The sequence below is a fragment of the Schistocerca americana genome, chromosome X, assembly GCF_021461395.2.
Source record: "Schistocerca americana isolate TAMUIC-IGC-003095 chromosome X, iqSchAmer2.1, whole genome shotgun sequence".
NCBI classification, from domain to species: Eukaryota; Metazoa; Arthropoda; class Insecta; order Orthoptera; family Acrididae; genus Schistocerca; species Schistocerca americana.
Window position 1 is genome coordinate 922,409,507 of NC_060130.1, and position 19,873 is coordinate 922,429,379.

The window sequence follows — 19,873 nt, forward strand, 5'->3', positions numbered from 1 at the left end:
TCTTAAAATCATTGTATTGTGGTTAATTATTTGATTATAAGGAAGAGTAATTTTTTGTTGAGGTAAGGTTTCTAGAAAGTAGTTACAACACAGCGAGAAACACCAACGCTATATGTATGTTCAATTTCTGTTCCCCTCTCTCTCTGTGTGTTCACTACCACATCTAAAATAAATCTAGTTTCAACATCGCACAATATAAACAGTTTTATCCCAAGTCTGTGCCTTGTACTTGGTATATACTGTTTGCAAACAAGTCTACCTTTCCACAGAATCAGAGACTAGTCAATGGACAGATCTTTAAAAGGATTTAGATCTGATTTGTAACACTCTCAAAAAATTCACAATAAACTTTATTTTATAAAGCCTATTCTCCCTCTCAGCGTCTCTCAAAACGACTGAATCTCTAAAATGTGACACTCGAAAAACTGTTAGAGATCCGTATCAAGGAATTACTTTCGAAAAGAAAGATATTTCAGACAATGGTTCTGTAGACCAATAGTACTTCATTCCAGTCTTTCTTACGTGAGCCATCAGCATACAGACTGCTAAGAACTGTTACATATCGTGAGCAATTTTTTCTGTCCACTGTACTCCCCTGATAGGTACCACTAGCAATGTATCCCATTAATTGTCTGTCCAATATAAGCTCAAAAAACTCTCTTTCACTAGGTTCTTCATTTAATTAACAGTCATGATGTGTGTGTGTGTGTGTGTGTGTGTGTATTCCTAAGGGACCAAACTGCTGAGGTCATCGGTCCCTAGACTTACACACTACTTAAACTAACTTATGCTAAGAACAACACACACACCCATACCCGAGGAAGGACTGGAACCTCCGGCGCGAGGGGCCGGGCAGTCCGTGACATGGCGCCTCAAACCTCACGGCCTCTCCGCGCGGCGTCAGTCATGATTCACTCCAGAATTACCGTTAGAAAAAGTGTTATTCGGAGGCGTAAACACTCCGTCTGTTAGCCATTTGTACTCACCGTTTCCGAATTTTTCCTTCTTTTTCGCCTGTGAATGTTTTTAACGTCACTCGATGAATCTTCACTTTCTCTTGGTAATACCTTGCAGTCTTCACGATCTTCGAAATCACTATCAGAATGCACATCTGAGTCTTCATTTAACAGTATTTCTCTAATTTCATCGTCGCTCAAATCGTTCGAACCTGTCATTTTCACCAAACACGAAAACACAAGTTCAAGTATTGAATGTAGTTCCCATAAATCGAATGCATACAAGGCCTCCTGAAAATGAAAGTAGATCCAACTGTTCGCAACAGATTTCGGCACTGTTCTGTCACAGAAGCGAGCAATCGTACCGACACGGTGGCGGATACACATGACAGAAAAGCGAAAACGGACTCGTACAGTCGTAAGCTGGCGCGACAATATAGCCGCCGTCGTTACGGTACAGTTTCGGTTCGCAAAGGGTTAATGTCTAGGCTATGTGTATTTCGAAGCACCGCAAGTGTGGCGTAAATTGCAAAGTCATAAATTGCTCTCGTTTGACTTGATCATATTTCGTGATACCTAGCTGCTGGTGAATAACGTTTCACCAGTACAGTAGACTTCCAGGTCCCCGAACTTGAACCCGCTGGATTCTTTTATGTGGGAATGTTAAAAACTTTGATGTATTCCAATCCTGTTGCTAGCGGCAATGAACTCTGGGAATGCATTGTGTATGACTGTCAACGCATCTGGAACACGCCTGGGAGCTTGTGACGTGTACGGGTATCGATGAAGAGACGTGCTGAAGCCTGTCTTCACATGAACAGTGACCATCTGGAAGATATGTATGTCGTTAAGTGCATATCTGCAGCCTAAATTCTCGGGGCTGCTGTTATACGGTTTTCATGTACTCAGTCATAATATGTCGTATCGTGAAAATCATTGGTTCCCGGGCCTATATTTATTAGGAGCATTTGCTTGTTTTATTATCCTCTCTTCACCCTTTTTGTTTGTACCAATAATAGTCAAACACTCTGTATAATATCCACTAATACTGTAAGACGTGCATATTTCTGTTGTCTATTGTCAAACCACAATTTATGAAAGATGTTTATATTTTATTAGTAGGATTAAGTAGGAATAATTAATGTTTGTCATGTTGGAAATAATTGTGTTAACAGGGAATGTCTGCACGAAAGTATTGTTGGCAAGAGAGACTGAAAATTGATACAATTTTAAGAAGGGCGGGAGAGACCGCGTATGGATACATTTTAAGAAAAGAGCGGGAAAGACCGCGCTCTGATACATTTTGTAATGGTAGCAGGGACTGTCTGCACCAGAAAGCATTGTTGGCAGGAGAGACCGCACTTTTAGCGTTCGTAGGAAGTCAGTAGTAAGCGAGAAGTGAAGCGAGTCGTTAGGAAGTCTGAAGCGAGAGGCTGAGAGGAGCGGTGTGCCTGCCAGCCACCAGCTATGATTTACAAGAGATTATAAACGAATGTACAGAGACATCAGCCAACTATTATTATAAGAGGAGCTAACATTATTGAATTAGTTTCTCTGCGAAACTCAAGGCTACTGATGGTATGTTTGCGCAATGCTAGTTGTAAGATTATTGTAAAAAAAAAAAAAAAAGATTATTGTAAAAAAAGGTTATTGTAAAAATTATTGAACGTTTGTAAAATCATTTCATTACCAGCAGTAAATATTTGAAGAAACGTTTTCAGAATATAATTAATTACTGTCAACAATGTTGAATTACTGATTATAATCCATCCCAGAAACCACCAACGTAAAACTTTGCAAATATTTTATTGTTATCAAGTAAAAGTGTAACTATGAATTACGTAACTTCAGTCAAATTAATTAAAGAATAACGTCAGCTTTGTTATTAAAAATAACGTCAGCTTTGGTAATAAATACTAGCATTGCGCAAACATACCTTCAGTAGTCTTGAGTTTCGCAAAGAAAATAATTCAATAATATTAGTTCCTCTCATGATAATAGTTAGCTAATGCCTCTGTACATCCGTTTATAATCTCTTGTAAATCATAGCTGGTGGCTAGCAGGCACACCGCTCCTCTCAACCTCTCGCTTCAGACCTGCTAACGAGTCGCTTCACTTCTCGCTTACTACTGACTTCTTACGAACGCTAAAGTGCGGTCTCTCCTGCCAACAATGCTTTCTGGTGCAGACAATCCCTGCTACCACTACAAAATGTATCAATGCACGGTCTTTCCCGCTCTTTTCTTAAAATGTATCCATACGCGGTCTCTGCAGCCCTTCTTAAAATTATATCAATTTGCGGTCTCTCTTGCCAACAATACTTTGGTGCAGACATTCCCTGCTACCACAATTATTTCCAACATGACAAATATTAATTATTCCTATTTAATCCTATTAATAAAATATAAACATCTTTCATAAATTGTGGTTTGACAGTAGACAATAGAAATATACACATCTTACAATACGAGAAGTGCAGTCTGTGGTTTCAAGAGATTAGTGTATCTTTGAAATATGAAGAATGTTCCTTATGCAACGGGCAACATCTTTGCCACCATAAGCTGTTGAGCATAGCCGGCCGGAGTGGCCAAGCGGTTAAAGGCGCTACAGTCTGGAACCGAGCGACCGCTACGGTCGCAGGTCCGAATCCTGCGTCGGGCATGGATGTGTGTGATGTCCTTTGGTTAGTTAGGTTTAAGTAGTTCTAAGTTCTAGGGGACTGATGACCACAGATGTTAAGTCCCATAGTGCTCAGAGCCATTTGCATTTGCACCTGCTTTCTCATCAAATACATTTAGAGTTGTTACATCTTAGGGAGCTAGGCGCCGTCTCACGTAAATATAGGGTGACTCACACACAAGAAAGGAACTCTCTCTGGCGTTGCATGGAAAATAATATCGGGAAGTCAGAACCCCATCATCGCATACGCTGTATTCTGAAAGGAGTTGTAGTTGTTTTAGTTGAACCAGACGATGTAGGTGCGGCCTTGTTAAGAAGTCTTGAAAAATTGTACAGTCATTTGGCGCTTGGGAGTGGAGTATCAGTAGCATCAACTCACACGAACACAATCTGTTTGTTACAAGATAGTTCATCCATTGATCAATTCGGAAACTACCCATTACATGACGCCATAATGCAGCTGGGTGGATGGTGAAGAGGGTGGTCATCAGATGAAAGTTTTTCTGATGATACGTGCCTGCCTTTCTTGGCGTACGTGAACTCGCTGAACACTTGTCACTTTGGCGCTAAAAGTCCTGACAAATTACCTGAAAAGACCCTGAATGCTACGATTCCTGTTTTACCGCACCTAGTCCGACCGCTGTTTTCTTAAAATGTTATATGGTACTTCTTTTTTGTTTACTCGTGTGTACTAGTGCGTGTAAAAATTATTATTAGCTTAGGTCTGTTGTTTATTTTCAGTATCACACCTGATGATGGGCATGTAATAGCCCGAAACATGTCGTGGTATAAGCACTGGAAAATGAAAGAACTTTGTAATTGAAGCGGTATTTTTAGTCTCTACGTATAGGTCTGACATTCATGAATATTGCAAATTAATGGAGCTGCTGAAATTTATCATGGAAAATAATGATGATGATATTCTTAGTGAACTTTTAATAGGTTTATAAGAAGTGCAATGAACTCGAAGAGACTAAATGCACTTGGAGTGCTTTCATTGGAGAAACATGTCCTTAGCTCTCATCCAGCCATCAAGGAGAAAATAATTGACCTTTTCGCTCAAATTAAAACAAGATGAATGAATTTCGTCTTTAAAAGACTAGATGAACCTTAAACTGTAAGAATTTAGGTTAAAGTAAATAATAAATATTTGATTTTCTTCGTTTAGGGGTATATAATGCTAGTGAACAATCTTCTTTTTATACGTATTAGTTTCTTTTACACTATTGTAAAAAAAATGCTAAAAATTTCCTGTAACAGCCTCACTAATTTTAGCTCCGAGCCACCACTGTTTGTCACTAACATCGATATCAGACCTACAACCACAAGTTCCTTACCTTTGATCGGGGCTACGTTCACCTCCTTCAAGTCTCTTGTCTGTGGAGGACGTATAACGTGTTTTTCTCACGTTTTGAACTCTACCGAAGGCGTTCCGCCGGCCGGTGTGGCCGTGCGGTTAAAGGCGCTTCAGTCTTGAACCGCGTGACCGCTACGGTCGCAGGTTCGAATCCTGCCTCGGGCATGGATGTGTGTGATGTCCTTAGGTTAGTTAGGTTTAATTAGTTCTAAGTTCTAGGCGACTGATGACCTCAGAAGTTAAGTCGCATAGTGCTCAGAGCCATTTTTGAAGGCGTTCCACAAAACAATAAACATAGCGCCAGTCTAAATATTATTACCTGGCGCTGTTTTTATCTTGTTATCGAACTGAGGAAGGTGAGCACTGGAAGCACGTAATTTTATCTTGTGCACACGGCTGGGAAGCAGAATTTTCTTTCACTGTTTACTGTGTTGTAGTCTAGATCGAAAGCGACTGCGCTTTATAGAAAGATTCAAACCCTACACAGGATTTAAATTACCTCTTTCGCCTGAGCTCTCTTATTTTTTATTTTACTTGCTCAGTTTTGAAATGTATCAAATTGTAATTCAAATTCAAATGGCTCTAACCACTATGGGACTTAACATCTGAATTCATCAGTCCCCTAGACTTAGAACTACTTAAACCTAACTAACCTAAAGACATCACACACATCCATGCCCGAGGCAGGATTCGAACCTGCGACCGTATCGCAGCGCAGTTCCAGACTGAAGCGCCTAGAACTGCTCGACCACAGCGGCCGGGTAATTTGTAATTCGCACGGCAAAGAAAAGATTGATATGCTCTTCATATCGAACAGCTGCACATATCGAAAAAAATCAAACAATAGCGGAAGTATCCTCACGAACATTTTAATGAGGAGGTAATTATAATATTTTGGTGCAAGTGTCAATGTTCAGTGCTGTAAACGTAGTTTATCACAATTCGATCAAAGTGAACATTTGATCGTACTAGTCCTGGCATTAATTCCTACAGTCAGGTGCTCGTCCTGTCACCTCGTCGCGTCCCCTACATGTAAAACTGGATTTTAAGTAGGATATGCAGTCGATGAGTGGCACGTGTAAGATCCAACATCTGTGTTTCCGCATTTTAGCATATTGCGTACATGAAGCGTAAATGGAACCTATCTGCCCACATGGGTGTTAAAACTGCCTGAAACCACAGATGGCCTGGGAAATGTACCGTTCCCACATTGGCTAATCCAGCGCGCAAACGCATTTAGGTCCTCGAACCCCTGTCTCTCGTATTACTACTCCACGCGTTTCGCTATACGACCGGCTCACACTGAGAGAAGGACAAAAAAGGATTATACAATTTGAACCCGAACTCCATCGATAACATTTCATTTCGGAGATCGCTAAAGGATTTTTCTGGGTACTTTGAAATGATGAACCCATGATTTCTGATGGGTCGTAAAAGAGTAATAACGAAATTATGATTTATTCGGATTTTTACCCCAGTTACGACTGTTTATACGAAGAAACCTTCACTACAGTGCCAAAGCCTGTAATATGCATTCAACGACGCGTACAACACAAAACAGAGAGTAAGTAATGTGACAACCCTCAGATTCTATAGTCCTGTGATGTTCCGTCGTTATGTGAACGGCTCAGCATAGCATCGAAGCGACGCTTATATCCGTTGCATGCAATGGAAATGAAATGGTCGTTTGGAATTATTGGGCGCAAGATCCGCTCTGGGGTTGCTCGGCTGCCTAATACAGAACTTTACATTGACGCCACTACGGCGGCGTCGCGTCGGTGAAGATGAGATGAAATAATTAAAACAATACAAACCCCGTGTCCCGAAGCGAAGAAAATATCAATTCCGGCGGCGAATTTGACCCGAGGTCCCGCGATCTGCAGGCATCTACGCTCTATCTGTTTCTTTTTCATTTTTAGTCACCATTCCTATGCGGATGTAGCTTGCCGACAACCACTAGTCCACCAGCTGCGGACATTCCATTTAGTGAATCCATACACTAGGTTCATACCGATTAAATCTTCATTAAATCTATCCATACAGGTGTGTAACACTGTGAACGTACAACTACAACATCCGGAACAAAGAACACGAGTCAGAAGCGAGTAGTGCTGAACAAAAGCTTGCAGGCCTTTGTAAATGGGACAAGTTTGTTTCCAAACAAGACACACAGTGCACAGCATCGATATTGTCACGGTTGTGCAGAATTTACAGTGTATTACAGGTACAAAGACAAACAGACGTCAGGAATGCAGCAAAATGCAGTGCCTCCGTAGCCATACACCGGAGACCACTAGTCCATTACACGAAAACAATCTGAAAATATTCCTGGGCAGCCTCTGATATTTTGTCGGTAGAGTTCAGTTTCAACCCAAATATAGCAACTCCGTAAATGTTATATTATCGCAGCAAGGTTTCGATGTACTTTAAATTAGGTAAGTAAATGTCTGTAATACACTCCTGGAAATGGAAAAAAGAACACATTGACACCGGTGTGTCAGACCCACCGTACTTGCTCCGGACACTGCGAGAGGGCTGTACAAGCAATGATCACACGCACGGCACAGCGGACACACCAGGAACCGCGGTGTTGGCCGTCGAATGGCGCTAGCTGCGCAGCATTTGTGCACCGCCGCCGTCAGTGTCAGCCAGTTTGCCGTGGCATACGGAGCTCCATCGCAGTCTTTAACACTGGTAGCATGCCGCGACAGCGTGGACGTGAACCGTATGTGCAGTTGACGGACTTTGAGCGAGGGCGTATAGTGGGCATGCGGGAGGCCGGGTGGACGTACCGCCGAATTGCTCAACACGTGGGGCGTGAGGTCTCCACACTACATCGATGTTGTCGCCAGTGGTCGGCGGAAGGTGCACGTGCCCGTCGACCTGGGACCGGACCGCAGCGACGCACGGATGCACGCCAAGACCGTAGGATCCTACGCAGTGCCGTAGGGGACCGCACCGCCACTTCCCAGCAAATTAGGGACACTGTTGCTCCTGGGGTATCGGCGAGGACCATTCGCAACCGTCTCCATGAAGCTGGGCTACGGTCCCGCACACCGTTAGGCCGTCTTCCGCTCACGCTCCAACATCGTGCAGCCCGCCTCCTGTGGTGTTGCGACAGGCGTAAATGGAGGGACGAATGGAGACGTGTCGTCTTCAGCGATGAGAGTCGCTTCTGCCTTCGTGCCAATGATGGTCGTATGCGTGTTTGGCGCCGTGCAGGTGAGCGCCACAATCAGGACTGCATACGACCAAGGCACACAGGGCCAACACCCGGCATCATGGTGTGGGGAGCGATCTCCTACACTGGCCGTACACCACTGGTGATCGTCGAGAGGACACTGAATAGTGCACGGTACATCCAAACCGTCATCGAACCCATCGTTCTACCATTCCTAGACTGGCAAGGGAACTTGCTGTTCCAACAGGACAATGCACGTCCGCATGTATCCCGTGCCACCCAACGTGCTCTAGAAGGTGTAAGTCAACTACCCTGGCCAGCAAGATCTCCGGATGTGTCCCCGATTGAGCATGTTTGGGACTGGATGAAGCGTCGTCTCACGCGGTCTGCACGTCCAGCACGAACGCTGGTCCAACTGAGGCACCAGGTGGAAATGGCATGGCAAGCCGTTCCACAGGACTACATCCAGCATCTCTACGATCGTCTCCATGGGAGAATAGCAGCCTGCATTGCTGCGAAAGGTGGATATACACTGTACTAGTGCCGACATTGTGCATGCTCTGTTGCCTGTGTCTATGTGCCTGTGGTTCTGTCAGTGTGATCATGTGATGTATCTGACCCCAGGAATGTGTCAATAAAGTTTCCCCTTCCTGGGACAATGAATTCATGGTGTTCTTATTTCAATTTCCAGGAGTGTACGTTTGAAGTGCTACAAGCAGTAACTTACGACGATATTTCTTTCCGAATGTGTTACATGCCCAACAACTGCGTTGAAGAAACAACGAAGGAAAATCGGGGTTTACCGCCCCTTCAATAACAGGTGCCATTAGTAACGGAACACAATCAGATTTGAAAAAGATGATATAGAACATCAAACAAGGAAACATTAGGCCGTTCGAAGTAACCGATTTGGCAACAGCACGGGCACGGAAACATATATTTGGCTGAAGACTGGGATTAAAACCATATTTTCCCGAGTACAAATCCAGTGTTTTAATCACTGCACAATCTCATCCAGTAGCTGCGTGAGCAAACTGACGTTGAACTTTCATGTAAACATGAGATAAACGGGCGGAAAATTTGCTTTCCTGTCAGTCTTGACTTTACACTGAACATGTTTACAGGCTCTTTTCGCGAAAAATTTTACTGCAAATATTAAAAAGAGTCTAGTCATCGTAGTCTTCCTTTCGGAAACTCTCGAGTGCAGCTGAAAAAACGTATCTTCGTTTAAAAAGCGAAATATTACATACTCTCGGGATAGAAAATAGTTACGGTAGCGGACGCTTAAAACTGAGGGAATTCAGGTCAAACTAAACTTTGTCTTCTTCAAATATTTTGTCTGTAAACCGTCTGCCATTTTCGCAGCGAGCGGATACGACTGACGAAAGAACGCTCCCGGCCACCTTACACACGCGGACGTGCTGAAAAGAAATGCCTCCGATTTTTATGTGTGAAAACTGACAAAGCTTTTTAAATAAAACAATAAAACAAAAGTTATTAACATTCTACACCTTCATTCGTCATGTCTACATATTTATTTCTCAGCATAGTCACTCTAGCGACGAATACGTTTCTCCAAACGAGTGGCCAGTTTGTTCGTACCGTCCGTCATTGCAGAATGTTTGACTTTGTTGACGGAGCCACAATCTCATTTCTCCTTGCACAGTTTCACCATCATCAATGGGAAATTGTCGATGACGTTCATTAAGTTTTGGAAACAGATGAAAATCGAATGGGGCCAAGTGGGGACTTTTTGGAGGACGATTTATTGCAGTGAACCCAAGGCTTCGGATTGTTGAAGATGTGCCAGTGCTCGTGTGTGGTCTGGCATTGTCATTCTGAAGGAGAGGGTACTCAATGTATGAGGGAACTCTTTGAATTCGAAACTCTATTACAGCACACTGTTTCTCACGCACCTACATTACACACCTCCACGTTTCGTGCTACAACTCTGAGCTCTCTAGCACCAGAGGGCTGCAAATATGTAGACACGAATAACACTGATGCCGAATGGTAATAACGGTAGCTTTATTTAAAGATCCTAAGAGCTTTCACATTAAAAATTCGGTGATATTACTTCTCAGCTCACCCTCGTCCTGGTAGGGTGAGCCAATTGCTCATGCCTATGTAACAGTTCTGTCACTAAATGTAACTGGGTTTTCTCTTTTGATGCTAGTTAATTGTCAGGATGAAAATACTAAATTAATTAATTTTTCTCTCTTAACAACATGTGGGCAGGGTGGGTTCTTCCTTGGCTCGGGTATGAGGTAGAATGAAATAGCATTTTTACATAAGATAACTTTTATTGCAAGTTTCGTACAACTGTTTCCTTACTCGATGTTCTGGCTCGGAGAACGGCAGCTGTGTCATTTGCGAAGCCTTCTGCTGCGGCAGCGGCGGCGTCTGATCACGCGTGGCAGTGTGTATCTCGTGTCGCCGTCTCGCCCAGCTGACTGGAGACGCGCAGCGCGAGGTGGCCCGTTTAATTATTGCGAGCGAAATCGTGCATCGCATGGTGATACCTTGGCTGTGGCGTCCCAGTGTTTCTCTTCTCTTTTCTTCCTTCGTCTGTGGGGCCCACTGCGTCTCGAGTATTTATTCACTTCAGTTTACTGGAGGTGAACGACTTCACGGTCATTGCCTCTTCTGTCACGTTGAAAAGCTTCTCGAAGAATCTTCTTAACGTCGGTCATTGACTCTTGGAATGTAGGCGAGGGCCTTTACTCACATGTGACAACTGAGAAACACGTGAGCCGGTCGGGCGATGCCCTGACGGCTGAATCGACAGCGTCCGCTTATGTGGAACTTGCTGACTTCATGGTCATTGTCTCTTCTGCTCTGCTGTTCTGCCCGCTGTTTGCCAGTGTGAAATTCTTCTAAACCAAACTAAGTTTTTCATTTATATTCTAATTTCTACTTCACTTTGATTTCACTAATTTATTTACTTAAGTACCACTCAACAGCTAGGTGGAATATGATAGTTTAAGAAGTAATCCTCAGACGTAGTTCAATGCACGCATACGCTCTTGGCTCGCACTACCGGTATACAAGGTTGACAGGAGAGATCTCTCATCAGTCCCACGTCTACAAGCGCTGCCTATCATTATGTTAGCCGGCCGCGGTGGTCTCGCGGTTCTAGGCGCGCAGTCCGGAACCGTGCGACTGCTACGGTCGCAGGTTCGAATCTTGCCTCGGGCATGGATGTGTGTGATGTCCTTAGGTTAGTTAGGTTTAAGTAGTTCTAAGTTCTAGGGGACTGATGACCTCAGCTGTTAAGTCCCATAGTGCTCAGAGCCATCATTATGTTACTTCCTCTCAGCGTGAACGACGGTTGAGGTCATTATCCTTCCCAAACCTCAGAATAATCTTCTTTTACTTGACAACTTCTGAACTATCTCCATCTTTGATTTACTAGGTAAAATTCTAGAGCATAATATACTGCAATCGCTCCAGAAATTCGTTACTGACCATAAATTCTACCTCCTAGAACAGTTCAGATCACTCCTCGAGCCACCTGTCCTAACGGTTGGTTGAGTACATTTGTAAGTCAAAGAGTCAGAGAGACAGCGCTGGTTATGTATTCATTGACAAAGAACAAGCGTTTGACCTTGGCTAGCATGGTGCCTAAGTTACACTCCGTATGTTGCCCAGAACACGTGGTCAAGATAAATTGACTCGTTTCTGAGGGAGCGGAGATTCTTCGTCCGAAACGACAATCATTGCCACAGCATAAAACCGGCATTGGTTTGGATCTGGGACCTGAGCTGTAGTTTGCCTGCACCAAAGACATACTCAAGCATGTGAGAGAGGAAATCGCCCTATTGCGCTACTCCAACCTAAACTTCATTGTTAGGCACCTCCAGAGACATCTGAACAAAATTACTGAGTGGTCCACTGTCTGAGAGGTGAAAACCGTTCCTGACATGAGTCAAGCAGTTCTGGTCAGCTCCAAGCTCAAGCTCTTCAGCCACCTACCCACTACTGGTGGCACGGGCTTGACTTGTTATAATTATTTCAGATACCTTAGCCTTATCATAGACAAGAAACTGACTTGCAGGTCGCACGTAACTAGTGAAGCCGAGAAGGTTTTTGGGGCTATTTTATTAGTTATACCCGGTCTTCAAGAGCGACGTACTTTCAAACTAACAATAAGTAAAAGTGACAGTTTGGAGCACCATAGTACTTCCGGCCCTCTTACACAGTTAGAAAGTGTGGTCATTGGCCGCCGACAAACAAGTCGAAGGCCGCAAACTCTTCAAAATAAAGATATCCTAGTTATGAGGACGTTCGTAGCTCTCAGCACATTCATAAGGCAACATTTTGGCCAACCACTCATCTACCAAACCATCAGAGAAAATTCATAAGATGATATACGAAAACAAATTGTTCTCCTCACAATCTCATCAGTTCACTAGGCCAAAAGAAAACCAAATTCGCTTCATAAACGACCATTGTTGCCCTCATACGACCCTTTGGGGACTGACACACATTTACAGACTACACACGCGGTAACGCTGTGCGCAGTTCATGTCTCGTCATCTGTAGCATAGTCTAGAATAAAACGGTCATAGTGCTCTGTGGAGCTACTGTTTGTTTATGTGACCAATACACTCAGGCTACAGCCATTCCTCACGGCTCCCTCCGAAGATGGCTGAGCGGTTTCCAGCCTCAGTATTACCAGGAGACAAAGTTTGTTAACGGCCGAATTCCCGGAGTTTCATGGATCAAGTATTACGCCGTGAGAACATGAAGTTACGATGGCTAATTTTAAATAAACTAGTCCGTTTCTACACTACTGGCCATTAAGATTGCTACACCAAGAAGAAATGCAGATGATAAACGGGTATTCATTGGACAAATATATTATACTAGAACTGACATGTTATTACATTTTCACCCATTTTGGGTGCATAGATCCTGAGAAATCAGTACCCAGAACAACCACCTCTCGCCATAATAACTACCTTGATACGCCTAAGCATTGAGTCAAACAGAGCTTGGATGGCGTGTACAGGTACAGCTGCCCATGCAGCTTCAACACGATACCACAGTTCATCAAGAGTAGTGACGAGCCAGTTGCTCGGCCACCATTGACCAGACGTTTTCAATTGGTGAGAGATCTGGAGAATGTGCAGGCCAAGGGCAGCAGTCGAACATTTTCTGTATCCAGAAAGGCCCGTATAGGACCTGTAACATGCAGTCGTGCATTATCCTGCTGAAATGTAGGGTTTCGCAGGGATCGAATGAAGGGTAGAGCCACGGGTCGGAACACATCTGAAATGTAACGTCCACTATTCAAAGTGCTGTCAATGCGTACAAGAGGTGACCGAGACGTGTAACCAGTGGCACCCCATAACATCACACCGGGTGATAGACCAGTATGGCGATGACGAGTACACGCTTCCAATGTGCATTCACCGCGATATCGCCAAACACGGATGCGATCATCATGATGCTATAAACAGAACCCTGAGTCATCTAAAAAAATGACGTTTTGCCAAACGTGCACCCAGGTTCGTCGTTGAATACACCATCGCAGGCGCTCCTGTCTGTGATGCAGCGTCAAGGGTAACCACAGCCATGGTTTCCGAGGTGATAGTCCATGCTGCTGCAAACGTTGTCGAACTGTTCGTGCAGATGGTTGTTGTCTTGCAAACGTCCCCATCTGTTGACTCAGGGCCAGCTTGAGTGGCCGAGCGGTTCTAGGCGCTGCAGCCTGGAACCGCGAGACCGCTACGGTCGCAGGTTCGAATCCTGCCTCTGGCATGGATGTGTGTGATGTCCTTAGATTAGTTAGGTTTAAGTAGTTCTAAGTTCTAGGGGACTGATGACCTCAGAAGTTAAGTCCCATAGTGCTCAGAGCCATTTGAACGATTTTGTTGACTCAGGCATCGAGGCGTGGCTGCACGATGTGTTACAGACATACGGATAAGATGCCTGTCATCTCGACTGCTAGTGATACGATGCCGTTGGGATCCAGGACGGCGTTCCGTATTACCCTCTTGAACCCACCGATTCCATATTCTGCTAACGGTCATTGGATCTCGACCAACGCGAGCAGCAATGTCGCCATACGATAAACCGCAATCGCAATAGGCTACAATCCGACCTTTATCAAAGTCTGAAACATGATGGTACGCATTTCTCCTCCTTACACGAGGCATCACAACAACGTTTCACCAGGCAACGCCGGTCAACTGTTGTTTGTGTATGAGAAATCGGTTGGAAACTTTCCTCATGTCAGCACGTTGTAGGTGTCGCCACCGGCGCCAACCTTGCGTGAATGCTCTGAAAAGCTAATCATTTGCATATCACAGCATCTTCTTCTTGTCGGTTACATTTCGCGTGTGTAGCACGTCATCTTCGTGGTGTAGCAATTTTAATGGCCAGTAGTGTGCATCATCACATCTCTAAATCTTTGTGTTTATATAGTAATTGGTATGTAATTTATTTTAGGTCTCCACATTTCATAATCAGGCTGTCCCAAAATGTTACATCAGGGATGGGTAAATGGGCTATTGAAGGCGCAGGAGCCCGTGAGTGCCCATACCTCATGCCCGCAAGCCCTCTCCACTTCTCTGCTAACCCCACCCGCTTGTTACTAATGCGCGCACGGCATGACGGGCCCCTTTACTTCGCGTAGTTAGTGTTGTCGGTGTGGAAGTTACTTTGGTGTTCGTGGTAGGACGAAGTTAGTCAGAGGGAAACGGCTGAGGAGGAGAAAGGGCCTCAAAAGGAAAATCTGTCTAACATTTATTGTTCAGTCGACAGTGAAAGAAGATTACTTTTTAATTGAAACACAAACCTGCCCTCAGTGTCTGGTTTGTAGCGCTAAATACCATTTTATCAGCTTGGAAGAAGTGCAATGTGAAGCGACATTTTCAACTTCTTCATAAGAAATTCGTGATCACTTTGCATACTAAGGAAAAGGACGCAAAACGTCTCGAACTAAAACAGGAAGGAGAGAAAGAGGTAAGTTCATACAGATATGTGTCATTTCTTGACAATGTTACAGTTATTTAAAAGGTTATTATGTGATTTAGCACTCGATTTTACCTCTTTCTTGTAACGTATGTACAGGAAGAGAACCATGTCATCCACAGTGACGGTGGAATGAGAGTGAGCTATGACATAGCTTTTATAATACGTCCTTTCAGCGTTAGAGAATGGGATAAAGAACGTCTTACTCACTTCCATCATGCTACAGGCAGAAACTTATTATGATTCAACGAAATTGTGAAACCGTTCTTTGATGAGCCGGCCGGAGTGGCCCAGCGGTTCTAGGCGCTTCAGTCTGGAACCGCGCGACCGCTGCGATCGCAGGTTCGAAACCTGCCTCGGGCATGGATGTGCGTGATGTCCTTAGGTTAGTTAGATTTAAGTAGTTCTACGTTCAAGGGAACTGATGACCTCAGATGTTAAGTCCCATACTGCTCAGAGCCATTTGAACGTTTTCTGATGAACTGAACGGCAGTATTTGTAACATTTAGTACTGCTTGAAATTGCTGTCAAACTAAGCGGTGTATTACTTTGATGCGCCGTAGTAGTCATTACGACATTAACCACTTTTCTATCGTCTGCTGGTGTCATCTGAGCGTGTGTGCTTGGGCTTACGTTTTCGAACGAAGCTAGGAAGAAAGTGTAACGTGAAGTGCGAGCTGGTCCCACAGGGGAAAGTATCGAAACTAAATTTCACTCACAAACAAACACAGTAAAACAATTCGGCTGTTTTAAGACCTAATAAATGACACCTAAATCCCTACGTGACGAGATGGCGCATAGAAGCATGCTCACGAGCGTAAATTCATTTGCTTTTGTTCACGACGGACCAGTTATAAGACACTATTGCTTTTTCATACGATGACTTTTTTGTGTAACACAAGATTCGTCTTCAAGGAAACTTTCGTTCACTGCAGCAGATGGAGCTCCTGTAATGATTAGCCAAATACAGTGTACCTGTAATAATTATGTTGTAAACATTAACTGCATTGTCGTACCGTAATAATTACGACGATGTAAAGAATACGAATGTGACTATGAACTCTAGTGTCAGCTGCCCACCATGTACACTACTGGTCATTAAAATTCCTACGCCACGAAGATGACGTGCTACAGACGCGAAATTTAACCGACAGGAAGAAGTTGCTGTGATGTGCAAATGATTAGCTTTCCAGAGCATTCACACAAGGTTGGCGCCGGTGGCGACACCTACAGCGTGCTGACATGAGGAAAGTTTCCAACCGATTTCTCATACACAAACAGCAGTTGACCGGCGTTGCCTGGTGAAACGTTATTGTGATGCCTCGTGTAAGGAGGAGAAATCCGTACCATCATGTTTCAGACTTTGATAAAGGTCGGATTGTAGCCTATCGCGATTGCGGTTTATCGTATGGCGACATTGCTACTCGCGTTGGTAGAGATCCAATTACTTTTATAGCAGAATATGGAATCGGTGGGTTCAGGAGGGTAATGCGGAACACCGTGCTGGATCCCAACGACCTCGTATCACTAGCAGTCGAGATGACAGGCATCTTATCCGCATGGCTGCAACGGATCGTGCAGCCACGTCTCGATAGTCAACAGATGGGGACATTTGCAAGACAACAACAGTTCGACGACGTTTGCAGCAGCATGTACTATCAGCTCGGAGACCATGGCTGCGATTACCCTTGAGCTGCATCACAGACAGGAGCGCTTGCGATGGTGTACTGAACGACGAACCTGGGTGCACGAATGGCAAAACGTCATTTTTTCTGATGACTCGAGGTTCTGTTTACAGCATCATGATGGTTGCATCCGTGTTTGGATATAACGCGGTGAACGCACATTGGAAGCGTGTACTCGTCATCGCCATACTGGTCTATCACCCGGCGTGATGGTATGGCGTGCCATTGGTTACACGTCTCGGTCACCTCTTGTTCGCACTTTGACGGCACTTTGAACAGTGGACGTTACATTTCAGATGTGTTCCGACCCGTGGCTCTACCCTTCATTCGATCCCTGCGAAACCCTACATTTCAGCAGGATAATGCACGACCGCATGTTGAAGGTCCTGTACGGGCCTCTCTCGATACAGAAAATGTTCGACTGCTGCTCTGGCCAGCACATTCTCCAGATCTCTCACCAACTGGAAACGTCTGATCAATGGTGGCCGAGCAACTGGCTCGCCACTACTCTTGATGAACTGTGGTATCGTGTTGAAGCTGCATGGGCAGCTGTACCTGTACACGCCATCCAAGCTCTGTTTGACTCAATGCCCAGGCGTATCAAGGTCGTTATTATGGCCAGAGGTGGTTCTTCTGGGTACTGATTTCTCAGGATATATGCATTCAAATTGCTTGAAAATGTAACCACATATCAGTTCTAGTATAATATATTTGTCCAATGAATACCCGTTTATCATCTACATTTCTTCTTGGTGTAGCAACTTTAATGGCCCTAGTGTATTATCGGCAGTCTTCTATTCCATTCGCGTAAAAGAGAATCGAGATCCGCGCGCAAAGTACGCGCACGGCGATGCAAACACTTACTGTGCCGGCGGGCAGCTCACGCGCCCAACCCTGCTGTGGAGTCAAATTATTCGGACTCTCAAAAGTATTAAAATGAGAATTTTGAGACATGGAACCAAAGGACGGAATGAATTTTTGGGTGATATCAAGTCCTGAATGCGCAATGTGTGTGAGGCACTCGGAGTTGGACTGCATATTTGTTTTACAACAATAAGCTGTCTGCCACATTAACGTCGGTTTCGTTGCCTTCAAAAACAAAACACACTCATCTGTGATTTGGGCATTGTGGTGTTTATTAGTGCAGTTAATGAAGCTTCATTCTTTATAGGAATTTACAGAGATGCCTTTAATGTGCTACGCAGCAGCCTTTGGCGCCCGGAAATCGGATATAATGTACAAAGAAAAGTTTCGCAACAAGCGTCACTCTAACTGGAGGAAGTTACACCCGTGGGCAGAGACTTCACTGAAATGGAGCTGTTAAAGCCACGGGTGCTGGTGAAGGATGTCAGTAAAGAGTTGTTGCACAGTAGATTGGCAGGTGATAGTACTGGAGCATATGCAATAAGAGTAATTAATACTCACCCACAACTTTCCTGTGAACTGCACACTTGGAAGTGTGCAGTATGTATTCTGCTGCTGCTAATGTGGATAAAATGGAATATTCATATGGAGGCGTTAGTTCCTTTTCTCAAAGTTCTCGATTTAGGATCTTGTGCAGTTTGTAGCGAAATAGGGGGGGGGGGGGGCGGGCGGGAAGGGGGTAATACACTGGAGGCGTATGTGAGAGGACGGCGGTTCAGATCTTTGTCCGACCAAAGAAGAATTGTTACTTTGGAAGCGAACGGCTCATTAACTTCCCAAATCCGAGCTTATGCCCCATTTCCTATGAAATCGTCTTCGATGTGACGCCAAAATGTAATCTTCCGTCTTCCTTAAAAAAAAAAAAAAAAAAAAAAAAAGGTCTCCGCCCTATCCGGGACTGAACGCGGGACTCAAGAGCGTAGTCCGCGTAGTCCTCTACCAGTTACACGGCCACTGACACCTTTTCTGCTACTATCTGCATAATTTCAACCCTGAAGACTTATCCAGAATTTCGTTCTCGATCCCTACATGATTCGATGTGGTTCAAATGGGACTGAGCACTATGGGACTTAACGTCTGAGGTCATCAGTCCCCTATAACTTAGAATTACTTAAACGTAAATAACCTAAGGACATCACACACATCCATGCCCGAGGCAGCATTCCAACCTGCGACCGTAGCGGTCGTGCGGTCCCAGAGATTCGACGTGGCACTGAATTTCAAAACAAAAGTACTCTACCTCAAACCGTCGTGCAAACCATCGTTTGAGAGGAAACTTATGGTAAAACACGTGATTTAACTTCACTGCAGAAAGATAGTGTGGTTTGTACTTATTCCAAGTTTCACAAACTGTGTCGATAAATTACTGCCGTGTCTAAATGGTAACGATACAGTTTGGACTGCAATGTTCGAACCGAGTTCCAATACTTCTATTTGTTGCGTTGTGGCAACAACACAGTTTATTTACGCAACGACCACAACGGAAGACTAAGATGTTATGGCTCAACCTGCCCCCCCCCCCCCCCTCCCCCGGTTTTTGAGAAAACACCTAAAATTTTCGTGAGTCGTAATTGGCTCAAAATTGACGGGACCGATATATAATTAAAAATTGAACATTTTTCGTCATCATAATTGGAATACACAAACGATTGTTTTGCTAGAAACTGAGAAAGATCCTTTTACCATTTCCGCTTATGTAAACGCTCTTTTAATGAAAGCAGGTGTCATGGCGACCAAGAGAACCTGTATTTTTTTCCGTATCAAAACTGGTAGAAATAGGAGGGTTAATAAGTTGATCAATAAGGAATAATAAATTTCTGGAGCGACTTGAATTATAAAATATTTTAATTGTTAATCCTGGTTGTCTTACAGTGGCTCTTTCACTCACTCTGTTACATGTCCTCACGTTCCTTCGAACGACTACGTGGATGGTATTGTCATATAAACATTCGAAGCAAATATACTTGGGACACAAACACATCTAATGAATGCACTCTTATCACTACTACATCGTCCCTTTCTAAGATCTGACGGAAAACGAACTTCGTTAGGGAATTAATTTTGATGCGTACCACGCATGCGATAACATTGCTCGTAAAATTAGTGCTGG

The 19,873-nt window shown here is 44.1% G+C and overlaps 1 protein-coding gene across 1 annotated transcript in view; it reads left to right on the top strand.

The window, feature by feature from the left end:
• Window positions 1–19,873, top strand: part of LOC124556400 — a 720,172-nt gene that overhangs the window by 143,453 nt on the left and 556,846 nt on the right. The window lies entirely within an intron of this gene.